We start from the raw sequence: 13540 nt of genomic DNA, 5'->3' as shown, positions 1-13540 counted from the left end.
AATGAATAACAGGTCACCAAGAGTGCTTTCAGGAATGGGATGCCTCTGATACTCCATACCACCCTCACTCTCAAAGGTACAAAAACCAAAAAAATTATACTCACTAGCCCTTGGGAAGTTGCTTATTCGCTCTCCTTGATAGTCTTACCCTACTTGTGCCTGCTCATAAAATGCTTCCTCCAAAACCCACCTCAAAACCAAAAAACTCAAATGTGTCTGCCTTTAGTGGATGGCCAAATGGTTTTCATAACTTCAGAAAGATGTTCAGGTTGTACATTCCCTATCTTCCCCTACTAAGGTTTAAGCTCCTTTAGGTCAGAAAGTATTTCCTATTTATCTATTGCCTTCCTCAGCATATGTGCATTGTACATAGTAGGTATGTACAGTTGGTATATAGTAGATATACATACTAGGTATATACTAGGTGTCTGTTGAATGAATATATTTTACCTTTCCCTCTCCCCATCCTAATACGCCTTTCCTATATTATTAGTTCATCTTGATTTTCCCATTCAGCTAATATCAATTAATTTCAAATGCCTCAGAATTTCACAAAGTCCCTCCAACTAATGCTTCAAATTCCCACAAGCATCCAGAACAATTTTTAATATTTAGATAGAAGGATGTTCATAGCCACAAATGGATATTTGTGAAATATATATGTATATATAGGTATATGTGTATATTTATATCTCCTTTCCTTTATCCCACTGCATAGATCTACTCATCTCCGCCTCTCCCCCAACCCCACTAGCACATATCTGAAGTCCAACTTTCAATATACCTGAATGCCCTCAAAAGAAGATCTGTCTTCCTAAAAGTCTTCAATTTGTCAAAGTTGTATCAGCATTATTTTCATATGTACTCGCTCTACCCCTTGGCAATGCTGAAAAGTCATCTTAACCCTCTGTCCCATAGGTGTGTAATATTGAAGAAGATCTCAGCTCTGCTTGTATTCATGTAGTTACCTTCAACTTTGGATACAATGAAGGAGCATTGGCTCAGCAGTCAGAGGGCCTGGGTTTAAATCCTACCCTTGAATACCTGGTGGGACAATAAGCAAATCATTTAACTTCCCTAGGTCTGTTTCATCATATGGAAAATGATCAAGTTGGATTAGATGGTGCCTGAGATCCCTTCCAGCTCTAGATCTATGATCTTATGACTTCTTTCCAGGTTCTTAAAAATGTCTATGAAAGTTTGGCTTATACTGACAATCTGGCAGAGTTTTTTCAGGGGAGGACCTGCAGGAGGAAGGACAAGTTGGAATTGCTCATAAAGTAAGATGTACTTTGTGTGTAGCTAAGAAACTTATAGAGTTCTAATAAACGAGACAAAAATTGAGGCACCTTTCCAGAACCACTGGGGAGAGGGACAAGAGAGACATAAAGATTCCTCTGTAGTTTTGAAAATCATTTAATTAATAGAGCACAGTGTTTTTGTTGTTGTTCAGTGGTTTTTCAGTTATGTCCTGCTTTTCATGACCCCATTTGGGGTTTTCTAGGCAAAGATGCTGGAGTGATTTGCCATTTCCTTCTCCAGCTCATTTTACAGATGAGGAACTGAGAAAAACAGGTTAGAGTGACTTGCCCAGGGTCACATAGCTATTAAGTGTCTGAGGCCAGATTTAAACTCACAAAGGTGAGTCTTCCTGACTCCAGGTCCAGCACTATATCTACTATGCCACCTAGCTGTCCAGAGCTTAGTGTTAGGTGCTATTATTTGGAATACAGGGAAGGAATTCAGGGCCAATAGGTGTGGGGAGAAATAATGGATATTTGGGGCAGAATGAGCACTGGGAGAATTTCAGTGAAAGGATATAAAACTATAGATAGTTTCATAAGATGCTGGAACCAAGAAAAAATATCATTGCATAGTGGCATGACGGTCTGTCACTGAAACTATGTTCAAAAGCCTTCCCTGCTTGATAGCCCTGCCAGGCAGCTATTGAGCTATCAGAGCCTTTAAGAGAGCTAGGTAATACAGTGGATGGAGTACCAGGCCTGGAGTCAGGAAAATTGATTTACCTGAGTTCAAATCTGGCACCAGACACTGAATAGCTGTGTGACCCTAGGCAAGTCACTTAACCCTGTTTTTCTCAACTCCTCATCTGTAAAATGAGCTGGAGAAGGACATGGCAAACCACTCCAGTATCTTTGCCAAGAAAACCCTAAATGAGGTCATAAAGAATTGGATACAACCAACTTTTAGAGCCCCGGGGAGTTACTTGTATACCATGATAAGGTACTCAAGTAGGAATTGGGAGTATTATAACAAAACAACTTTAAAAAGCATTTACATGAGGACATAGTTCTTTCTCTAAGGCCATTTTGATTTCATTGTTTTATTTCCTAATTGGGTCTCTTTCAGGAGGAAGCCCTTCTGTTTCCTTGTTCCTACTCCTTATTTCCCCCTAATCTGGTAAGCCATTCTTCCTTGACAATATTTTCCTATAATGGCAGATGTCTGTGGAGCAACCAGATAAAAATAGTTTATTAAATAAAGAATGTATTACTGTCCTATCTATTAAATTTTCCAAATTTTACAAAGGGCATTGTTAGGCTAATGATGAATAAATGATAAAACAAATGTTTATTATACAAACAAACATTTGAAAATGATCCTCATTTGTTTTCCTTATCACTTTAACATACTAAGAATTTCTCACTTTTGAGTCATCTGTACATTATGTTGGTTTTTTCTTACTTTTGTGTTAAGCTGTCAGAACTAGAGATGTACCTATTTCTTGGAGCTACAGGTTAAAGTAGGGAAGGTAGTTCCTTCCCCTCACCAGCACAATTCATGGTACTTTGCTATAGTTACATTTGCTAGAGGAACACAGGCTATGTTTTCCCAGAAATAGGCTGCCTCAATGTTCGGTGCTCTGGACAAGCACAGATAAGGCCTGTTACATTTGTAAAGTCCTTAGCACAATGCCTGGCACATAGGAGACATTTACTAAATGCTTATGTCCATCTTTCCTTCCTTCCTTCCTTTCTTCCTTCCTTCCTTCCTTCCTTCCTTCCTTCCTTCCTTCCTTCCTTCCTTCCTTCCTTCCTTCCTTTCTTCCTTCCTTCCTTCCTTTCTTCCTTCCTTCTTTCTTTTCTTCCTTCCTTCTTTCCTTCCTTCCTTCCTTCCTTCCTTCCTTCCTTCCTTCCTTCCTTCCTTTCCTCAACCTTACAAACATAAAAAGTGATGAACTTTGGAAATTCATCTACAGTGTCACTGATAATTTTGCTCTCAAACCATTGCCCAAATACTTTAGATTTTCAGTCATATACAGAACAAATACAATGCATGTTGTATTTCCTCTTCCTTTTCATAATTTTCAGTTGTTCAGTTGTTTTTCAATCAAGTCCAGCTCTTTGTGACTTCATTTGGGGTTTTCTAGGCAGAGACACTGGAGTGGTTTGCCAATTCCTTCTCCAGCTCATTTTAAAGATTATGAACTAAGACAAACAGGGTTAGATGACTTGCCCAGGGTCACACAGCTAGTAAATGTCTGAGACGAAATTTGAACTGAGGAAGATGAGTCTTCCTTACTTCGGGCCTGGTATTCTATCCGCTGCATCACCTATTTTATAGTCGCTAAACTCTATCATTTGTGTTCAAATCTGTAAAATAAGGAAGGAAGTGGCTAAACCATTCCAGGATCTTTGCCAAGAAAACCCCCAATGGGGTCACAAAGAGCAGACATGAAGGAACATCAAACTCTACAATTTGACTCTGTGCTAACTGTATATTTAGTGTTCATCTATAAGCAAAAAACAAAACCGCAAGGTATTTTCATTGAAAGCTATCTAAAATGCAAATGAACTTACTGTGAAATACACATATTTTGGTTTCAGCGGCATTGTCTGGAGTCATGGATGCAGTTGAGCAAAATAGGTTTGTGTGTACATGTAGAATTCCATTGCCTTGAATGTTGTCACACATTCAGAGCTAGAAGATACCTTACAGGCTATCTTGTCTACCCCCTTCACTTTATAGATGAGGAAATTGAAGCCCAGAGAGGCTACCAAGGTCACATAGTAGGTGGCAGAAATTAGAATTTGAACTCGGGTCTTCTGACTCCAAAATCCAACACTCTTTCTACATGCTGCCACTCTTTAGTCAAAGGGTCTCCCTGTCATATCCCCTCTCTTCTTCCTAGTTGATTTCCTAAGCTTTCGACTGTTGCTACCAACTCCTTTCTCTCCCCCCACTCCTTCCAGCCCATGGATTCCATTATCCATTAATTCTGGCTTGATTCCTCTGGGCTTCCTGTTTATGTTCTAGGATCTGGATGTGGACTGAAGCACAGGATTAGGCTTGACACCCCACCCTCTTTCCCCAGGCAGACTTTTCCCTCGGACTCTGCTAATTGGCTGCAACCCCATCTGCCTCAAACTCTCCTTAGTGTTTAGAGATCCGATTTGCATAAGCAGTGTCTGGTAGTACAGGGACCAGGGAAGGAGGTGGAATATTGCCACAAAAACAAAATTCAATCACTTCATTAATTTGTCTAAGGTCATCTTCAATAAATAACATGCAAGGAACATAAAAGCACAGGAGAAGGGAGGCAAGAAGGAAGGAGACTGTGGGAAGATGGAAGATAGAATGAAGGAAGAGGAGCCAAAAGCGATTTGATTGGTAGAGGGGACTCCTGGATGAAGAAACCCCCTCTATGTAGGTTGGCATCTCTTCTGTAACAGATAATCTTAAATCTTTGCCTAGATCAACGGTGTCAAACTCAAATAAAAGGGGAGCCACTAATTCATCCATATGGATCCCTGCTGGCCTGCAAATTAACTTAGTTTTAAATGTAATATTATCTATCTTATATTTTATTTATTTTGTTAAATATTTCCCAATTACATTTTGATGTGGTTTGAGCTTCACTCTGGAGTGTTGTGAACCTGAGGGCATTGTGTTTGAGACCCCTGGCCTAGAGCAAGGAGAGGTTAAGTGACTTATCCGTTGTTACATATCCAGTATGGATCAGAGGGGAGACTTGAACCCAGATCTTCCTGGTTCAAAAACCAGCTCTCTACGCAAGATAGCATGCTGCCTCATAGTAAAGATGAAGAGTAATGATGACCTTGAGGTACTGACTTACCAAGGAACTTCAGGGAAAACTTTATATTGATTTTGCTTCTATTATCAATATGTAACCCAGAAGTATACCTAGAAGAGCTATAGTTGTCATGTTGTTGTTCGGTCATATCCAACTCTTCATGACCCTACTTTGGGTTTTCTTGGCAAAGATATTGGAGTGGTTTGCCATTTCATTGTCCAACTCATTTTACAGATGGGGAAACTGAGGCAAATAGGGTTAAGTGACTTGCCCAGGATCTCACAGCTAGTAAATGTCTGAAGCCAGATTTGAACTCAGGTCTTCCTGGCTCCAGGCCTGGCATTCTACCCACTACACCACTTAGCTGCCCCAACTACTTGTAGTAGACGAGGGATCACCAAACTTGAAACACAAGTTGGAAAATTCCAGAAAATTGATAGAGTTTAAAAGATTGTGCAGTAGAATGGAAGGCATGCTCTACTTGGAGTCAAAAGGCCTGACTTTGACTCCTGGCTCTGACATACAGATGTCCTGTGACCAGGGACAAGTCAATTAACAATCTTTTTGCAACTTCTTTATCTGAAATAAGAGTATTTGGAGCAACTGTTTCACTGAGTTGTTGTTAGGGAAGTGTGTACCTTATAAATGAGAGTTCGTCCCATTATGGGTGTGTTCAACAACATGGATATTCTCTCCTTGGCAACACGAACAACCCATATCATCTCATTTAAGTTGACTTCCTTTAGGAAAATCATTTTGGCAGAGACAAAAGCAGTGGAGATAAGAAAAATTACATGCAGATACATTAGAAGAATCAGTGTTAGGAAGGGATTGTAGAAATGAAGAAACTATCTTATATCTCTGCTAAAAAAAAATCCAACTTGGTTATGTTCTATTTAAAAGTGTTTAAAATGTCTGTTCTGATAAAGGGTCATGTTCTTTTTGAAAAATTAGAAGTAGATTTGTATGTGAACTCGAAGCCAATGGGAACTATTACTAAGAGGAGCAGTGAATATTTGTTAACAATGAATGTTTATAAGAAGAGCCACTGCCTTGGGTGCAGGAATTCAAGACAAAGGTAATCAATCATCTCTATTTTTGCTTAAAAAAAAAAGTTTCAGGGAAATTGGCATGACCTGAGTAAGGGTGCCATAAATGGAGATAAAATAAAAGTAATGAGCTCCTCCCAACTTACAAGGCTATATAGGCTTAGGCAATTCCATTTAGAAAAGCAAAAGCCTTTCAAGTCAAATTTGAGCTAAGGGACTTCTTGACTGGGCTGGCTGGTTGTGACTGCAAGTCTGAATCACAAAAAAGCTACAATAGCTTAGGGTAATACTAGGTGTCACTATAAAGTCCAGGGGCTTGTGAGTCAGGTCCCTGAGTTGAACAGCAAAACAGAGTAGGCTTATAATCCAAAGTGGCAGACTGAAAGGGTCAAGTTTGTATTGTCTGTCCTTAGGAGAATAGTTATAAAACGTCTGAACTGCCTAAGATTGTACCCTAGGTAGAGAAAACTCTAACAATGAGCTAGGAATCCCAGCCCTGCCCTAGGAAAGGTCAATGATGATATGACCTGACTATCCTCTGGATTGTCCCTTTCAGTGAGCAAGGGACATAAGGAAATAATACACATCCTTAGGTTGAGCACAAAAGTTTACAAATAGAGAGTTCTAAAAAATTCAGTTTATAATACCAAAATGGAAGATGTTTAAGCACAGGTGGAGTTACACCCAGTTGAATGGGTGTAAGGTATGAGAATGGTTCAGTTTGTGACCAGCCACCACAAATTAGAGTAGTTTATATACCTCTTTGACTCTCTTTGCCTTCCTTTTCCAAAGCCTGAAAGAGAAAACCAGCATCTTTAGCTGCTGTTTAAATTGCCACCCAAACTTCTTCCCATTCAAAGTCCCAACCCTGCTCTGAGGGCTTCTCCTCTCCATGGCTTCTGCAGCTAAATTAATGCTTATGGCCAACAAGGGAAACCCTATGCCTTCTATGTGTGTATATTCTCCTCTTCTTTTTCATGGGCTCTCCTTTAGTCTCATCTTAGTACCCAAACCATGTGATATTTCCTTGCCTTAGTAGATAATTAGAAAAATTCCAAATCCCAGAAATCTGTGGGAGTCTAAGCCATTCTTCCCCACTCTAAAGGAGGAGGGCTAGGGGTCAGCACATAAAAAGGGTTGTAAGTACCTGCTTAACAGTGGAGAATAAATAGGTTCTCAGCAGGAGCCAAAAGATGACAGCAGCAGCTCTGAAAAGAACCAATAGATGACAGCTCAGTAGAGAACACATCCCAGCAGATAAAAGCAGCTTTTCAAGGGAGCAACATACAGCAGCTTTGGAAGTAGAAGGGTGCTCCTTCTGGGATGTAGCCCAAAGAGCATGAGTTGTCCAAGACATTCACTCATTCAAAGGTTTATTAAACATCTATTAGGTGCTACTGAGGATACAAAGACAAAAACATGAGCATCCCTGCCCTCAAGGAGCTTACATCCTATTGAGTGAAACAAGTACATTGATAATGAAATACAAAACATATACCAAATAATTGTGAGAGAAGAGAGCTCTAGCAACCGAGGAGTTCAGGATAGGCCTTTTGCAGGAAGTGGCAATTAAGACAAGTCTTGAAGGAAGCTAGGACTTCCTTCAGGTAGAGGTAAATAGGTAGTACATTTCAGTCATGAGGGACAGCCAGAGCAAAGACATGGCAATGTGGAATGGACTGTTGTGTACAAAGAACAGCAAGTTAGGTAGTTTGGATAGATTATAGACTACGTAAAGGTTAATAATGTGCAATTTAAGCCTGGAAATATAAGCTGCAGCTAGGTCGTTAAGATATTAAGTACCAAACAATGAAGTTTGTCTTGTATTCTAGAGGAAAAAGGGAGTCACTATTTAGCGTGTTCTCAATTGGCTTTCTAGAATGGTTACTAATGGTCCTCAAAAGGTGGGCGTTAGTACATACTGCTTCAGCTAAAATTGCCAGGAATTCTAGGAGATTTACACTTGCAATGTCCAAGATTGTCTCCCTGTTCTCCCATGGTATGCTCTATTACTCATCAGAAAACAATACTCTTCCCTGAGCAAATACAATTTTGAGAACCACTGGGTTAAACAAATTCAGAGCTCTACCAACAATCTATTAGTGTGCCTGGGAAAAGGCAGAGTTCTGAAGAAAAAGGAACTAAAACTCTCAGGGAAGTTACTTTAGTAAATAAAATAAGAGGCTAAGATTGAAGTACTTTCAACTAAAATGAAAAAGGCTGCAAGAAACCTGTGACTTTAAGTCCCAAGGCTATCTATATAAACTTATGGATGTAGCTTTTGATATTTTGCATCTTATTAGTGAGATGAATTAAAATTCCTTTCTCTAAATACAGTAAATTATGAACAAATAAGAGAGAGCATTATAGGATGTAAAATGGATAATTTTCATGACATTAAATTTAAAAGTTTTTGCCCAAACAAAACCAATGAAACCAGGATTAGAAGAAAAGCAGAAAACTGGGGACAATTTTTTACAGTAAGTTCCTCTGATAATGGCTTTATTTCTCAAATATATAAAGAATCGAGTCAAATTTATAAGAATACACGTCGTTCCCCAATTGATGAATGGTCAAAAGTTGTGGACAGGAAGTTTTTAGATGAAGAAATCAAAGCTATCTATGGTTATATGAAAAACTGCTCTAAATCAATATTGATTAGAGAAATGCAAATTAAAATACCTCTGAGGTACCAGCTCACACATATCAGATTGTCTAATATAACAGAAAAGGAATATGACAAATACTGGAGGAGATGTAGGAAAATTGGGACATCAATGCATCCTTGGTAGAGTTTCAAACTTATCCAATTGGAACTACGCCCAAAGGCTATAAAACTGTGCATACTCTTTGACCCAGCAATACTACTACTAGGTCTGTATCCCAAAGAGATTTTCTTTAAAAGGACCTATATGTACAAAAATGATTATAGCAGCTCTTTTCTGGTGGCAACGAATTGGCAATTGAGGAGATGCCCATTAATTGGGGAATGGCTGAACAAATTATGGTATATCATTGTGATGGAATACTATTGTACTATAAGAAATAATGAGCAGGATGCTTTCAGAAAAATCTGGAAAGACTTCCATGAACTGATACAAAGTGAGATAAGCAGAACCAGAACTTTGTACATGGTAACAATTATATTGTACCGTGAATGACTTAGCTATTCTCAGCAATACAATGATCTAAGACAATTTCAAAAGACTCGTCATAAAAAATGCTATCCACCACCAGAGAAAGAATTGATGGAGTCTGAATGCAAATTGAAGCATACTTTTTTAAATTTTATTTTTCTTGGGGTTTGCTTTTTTATCTGTGTTTTCTTTGACAACATGACTAATGCGGAAACAGGTTTTGCATGCCTGCACATGTATAACCTATATCATATTGCTTGTTTTCTCAGTGAGGGGGGAGGGGAGGGAGGGAGATAATCTGGAACTCAAATTTTTTTAAAATGTTAAATGTTGTTTTATATGTAATTGGAAAAAATAAAATATTGTTTAAAAGTACATACAGTAAGAAAAGGGTTAAGATTCATATCTATTAAAGGTTCATGAGAAGGGTAATTAATTGTATGTGGTATTTAAATCCTGCTAAATGTTAGCACATTAATGTTATGTTTTGTCACTTTATTTTAAAAATAGAAAAACCACAATGGACTAGAAAAGTAACCTATATTCTACACGATTTGATTAACTACAGCTATAGGATGCCAGGTTGTCTGGGTCAGGAGCTCCTATCATAAGGAGCATTTCCCACATGGTGGCTGTTTACCCGAATTGAAGGAACAGTGGCTAGGAAGAAATAAATCCCTTTTGAATGTACAAGTCCCCAAAAGTGGCAGCACATACAGCAGTCAACCAGTTAAGGTTTGAAAAGAAAGAGCAGTGGAGGAGGAAACAATCTAGTAAATAGGAAGAATTGACATAGGAAGGTCTCTCATCTAGAGAGCTTGTGATGAATGCTGGGTAGTAGGTGAACAAAGTAGAAGCAGAGGTTGGCATAGTCAGTCTTGAGCTAAAGATGAAGAAAACAGGCAGCTCAGAGAATTCCAGATGATGGGTTAGTAAAACTGGAGGAAAAGCTGAGATGAAAGAAGAAGAGAGGGATGGAAAAGAGAGCCCCCAACAGATACTGGACTATGGCCCAGAGACCAAATACCAAGTGAATATGCAGGAGAGAAGATGTAAGGGTAGCAGATTCCTGTTGGTAAATTGTGTTTTGGCCCATTCTGCTCAGAAAAATAAACGCACATTTGAAGGACAAATGGAAAAGGGGAAGTTGACTATATATGAAACATACTCACTACAGCCACCTTCCACAGTAGCAAATTTAACAGGAAACAGTAAACTATATTCACCTGCTTTCCTTGGCAATTGTCCCTTCCCCCCTATACTGGAGGCATCTACCTCTTATTAGAGGTAGATGCTTCAGTACCTGCTCCTCTTTCACCTCTGAGCCTCCACTTTCCTTATGTAGTTCTCTCTGCCTGGAATACCCTTCTTCCCTCTTAAATTCTTACAAATGCTCTAAAGCCCAACTGGAACCCCTTCCTCCCTATCATCCTGACTGGTTAAAGACCTCTCACAGGCCTCACTGACCACTTTGTTTTGCAACTCTCAATGCACCTATAGTGTCATATTGTGCATTACGCTTACCTGGGTTTCCATTTCCTCCTCTTCCTAGTTGGTAACCTGCATGAGGGCAGGGATCAGCTTACTTAAACAATGTATCTTCTGTAGCACTGAGGACAGTGTTCTGCACCAAACAGTTATTTAACAAATGTTTATTTGTTGAATGAAATGAAATGAATGAGTGAATGATAGACTAGCTGTAGTCCCCAGAAAATAAGAATTCAGGTGGAAAGAAAAACCTCTTTCCCTTTCTTTTTTTTCTTTCACCTTTTACTCCCTTCTTTTTCTTTCTCCTTCCTTTGTTTCTCTCCATTTTTCATCTCCTGCTCTTCCTGGTTTCAACTCCTTGGAACAAAGTAGCCCTCCTAGGATAAGCTGTCTCACTTCTGAACTCATCACCTTGCTGCTAACTCAAGCCTTGACAGACACCACCTTCCTCACCCTCCTCTGCCCTCTGATTGGAGGGCTGGAGAGCAAGCACCAAACTCCTCCCAAAGCCTTCCTTTATAGAGGGCAGAAACTGGACTCTCATCTTACTTTACTTTGCATCTGCTGCTTTGTCCAGTTTCAGCTCCCGGGAACAAGATACTTTCTGGTGTCTCCCATCCCCTCCTCACCTTTTCCCCACTTCCCCTTTCCTGTCTCTTTTCTCTGTTAGCTCCCCCTATAGATTCTAAGCTCCTTGTAGACAGGTACTATGTTTCTTTTTATTAATTATATCCCCAGTGGTAAGCTCAATGCCTGGCACATAGTAGGCACGTAATAAATGTTTATTAGAATTTATTAGAATTGTTCCCATTTTTCTCTTTCTCTTCTTCTGGGCTCTCCTTTCCCATTTGGTCTTCCTTCCATTTTTCTCTTCCTCTTCTTTCTTCTCTTATCTCTCTTCTTTTATTCCCTTCTCTTTGTTCCCCAACCCACCCCTTCCTTTTCTGTCCAAACTGCTAACACAAGTTCTCACAAACCTTGACTCATCACAACAAGGAAGGAAGACAGTGTTTTCAGTACCAGGATTACTGCCACCTCATGCCAACAGCATGGATATGCTGGAGCCAGCTCTATTGGAGAGCCAATGTTAAATTTTCAGTGTGAGTATTTACGTCTTAGAAAATGGCAAACACTACAAATCAGGACTTGATTTATTGTTTTATTGATTGCTTAGACTTAAGAAAGTGATGGAGAAAAGATTAATAATACATATTAAACTTAAAAAGTGTGTCCTGTATATTTTTCCCCCAGACAACCAATTGTTAAACATTTACCAGGATAGCACTGGTTAATGATCATTATGGTACAATTGGTAAGACCAGCGGCTCTGGAGTCAAAGGCCAAGGTTTTAAATCCTGCCTCTACTTACCAACTGTGTGATCTACTCCTCCCTCCCCAGTTTTTTTTTATCTATAAAATGAGAGGTGTTGGACTCTGACATCAGTCGTAGGATCATAGACACAGAACTAGAAGAAGACCTAAGAGACTGCTTCCTGATCTATGATCCATCTGAACTACTATCAAGCCCTTTAATTTACAGATGAGGAAACAGGCCTAGGAAAGTAAAGTGACTTGCCTAAGGTCACACAGCTAGTACAACATAAAACTGTGATTTGAACCCAGGTTCTCAGACTCCACATCAAACACTCTTTGCACCATGTCACTTATGGACACCATACCTCTCCTAAAATTTGCACCCAAAAGAATACAATATTTCATAATAATTTTACCATATTAAGATAAATAGCCCTTTTGGCCCCAAAGAAGTTAGTCAATAAATATTTATTAAATGCCTACTATATGCCAGGCACTGTGCTAAGTGCTGGAGATCCAAAGAAAGACAAAAGATAGTCCCTGCCCTCAAGGAGCTCACAGTCTAATGGGAGAGACAACATGCAAACAACTATGCACCAAAAAAAGATAAAGACAAGTAAGTTGGAGATAATTTCAAAGAGAAGGCACTAGAATTGAGAGGGATCAGGAAGGACTTCCTGTAGAAAGAGTGATTTTAGCTGAAAGTTGAAGGAGGCCAGGAGTTGGAGGTGAAGAGGGAAAGCATTCCAGGTGTGGGGGATAGCTAGAGAAAATGCCCTGAGTTGGGAGATGGAGAGTCTTGTACAAGGAACAGCAAGGAGGCCACTGTCACTGATGGGAGACTAGGGACCTGCATGACTGCATATAATGTCAGACTTTATTGATATGTTGATTAATTTTACTGGACTGCTTTGTTTTCTTCTTTTTTGTTCTTTGTTTTAATGAATGGCCTTCTGGGTAGGGAAGTGGGAGAGATAAATTGGAGAATTATGGTGATGCAACAACACAGGTCATCTTTGTTACCATGCTGCAGCCTGCTTCTATCTACAATGCATTGTTGTATTGTCCCTTAGGTCACCTGCCACACTGACTCTTCTGAGATTATGATGGTCCATGTAGCATGTAGCCATGTAGCAGCACCAAGAGAATATTAAGGTTAAAAATATGGGTTTTTGTATCTGCAAAGAATTTCAAATTGTTAAGAATGTTGCACATTCCTCCAAATGTAACCAAAACCAATTTCCTCCTATTCAATTCTAAGCTAAGAAATCTGGAGCGATTGCCCAAGTTATGAGTACTGGACTAATTCTATGGGCTCTGCCCATTCAACTGATTGTCATGATCTAGGCAATATGGATCCTTCATCCATTTCTATTTTCCAACATGCAAGACTTAATTGATCTCTTTTGAGGAGCAATGGATCTCATTGTACTTGAGCTAATATAAGCTCAGGTGATATGAGTTACTAGTATTCTAACGTATTTGCTTATCAATTA

Source organism: Trichosurus vulpecula, chromosome 8 (assembly GCF_011100635.1).
Source record: "Trichosurus vulpecula isolate mTriVul1 chromosome 8, mTriVul1.pri, whole genome shotgun sequence".
Taxonomy (NCBI): domain Eukaryota; kingdom Metazoa; phylum Chordata; class Mammalia; order Diprotodontia; family Phalangeridae; genus Trichosurus; species Trichosurus vulpecula.
The sequence above is the reverse complement of the archived record's forward strand: the minus strand, read 5'-3'. Positions refer to the sequence as shown.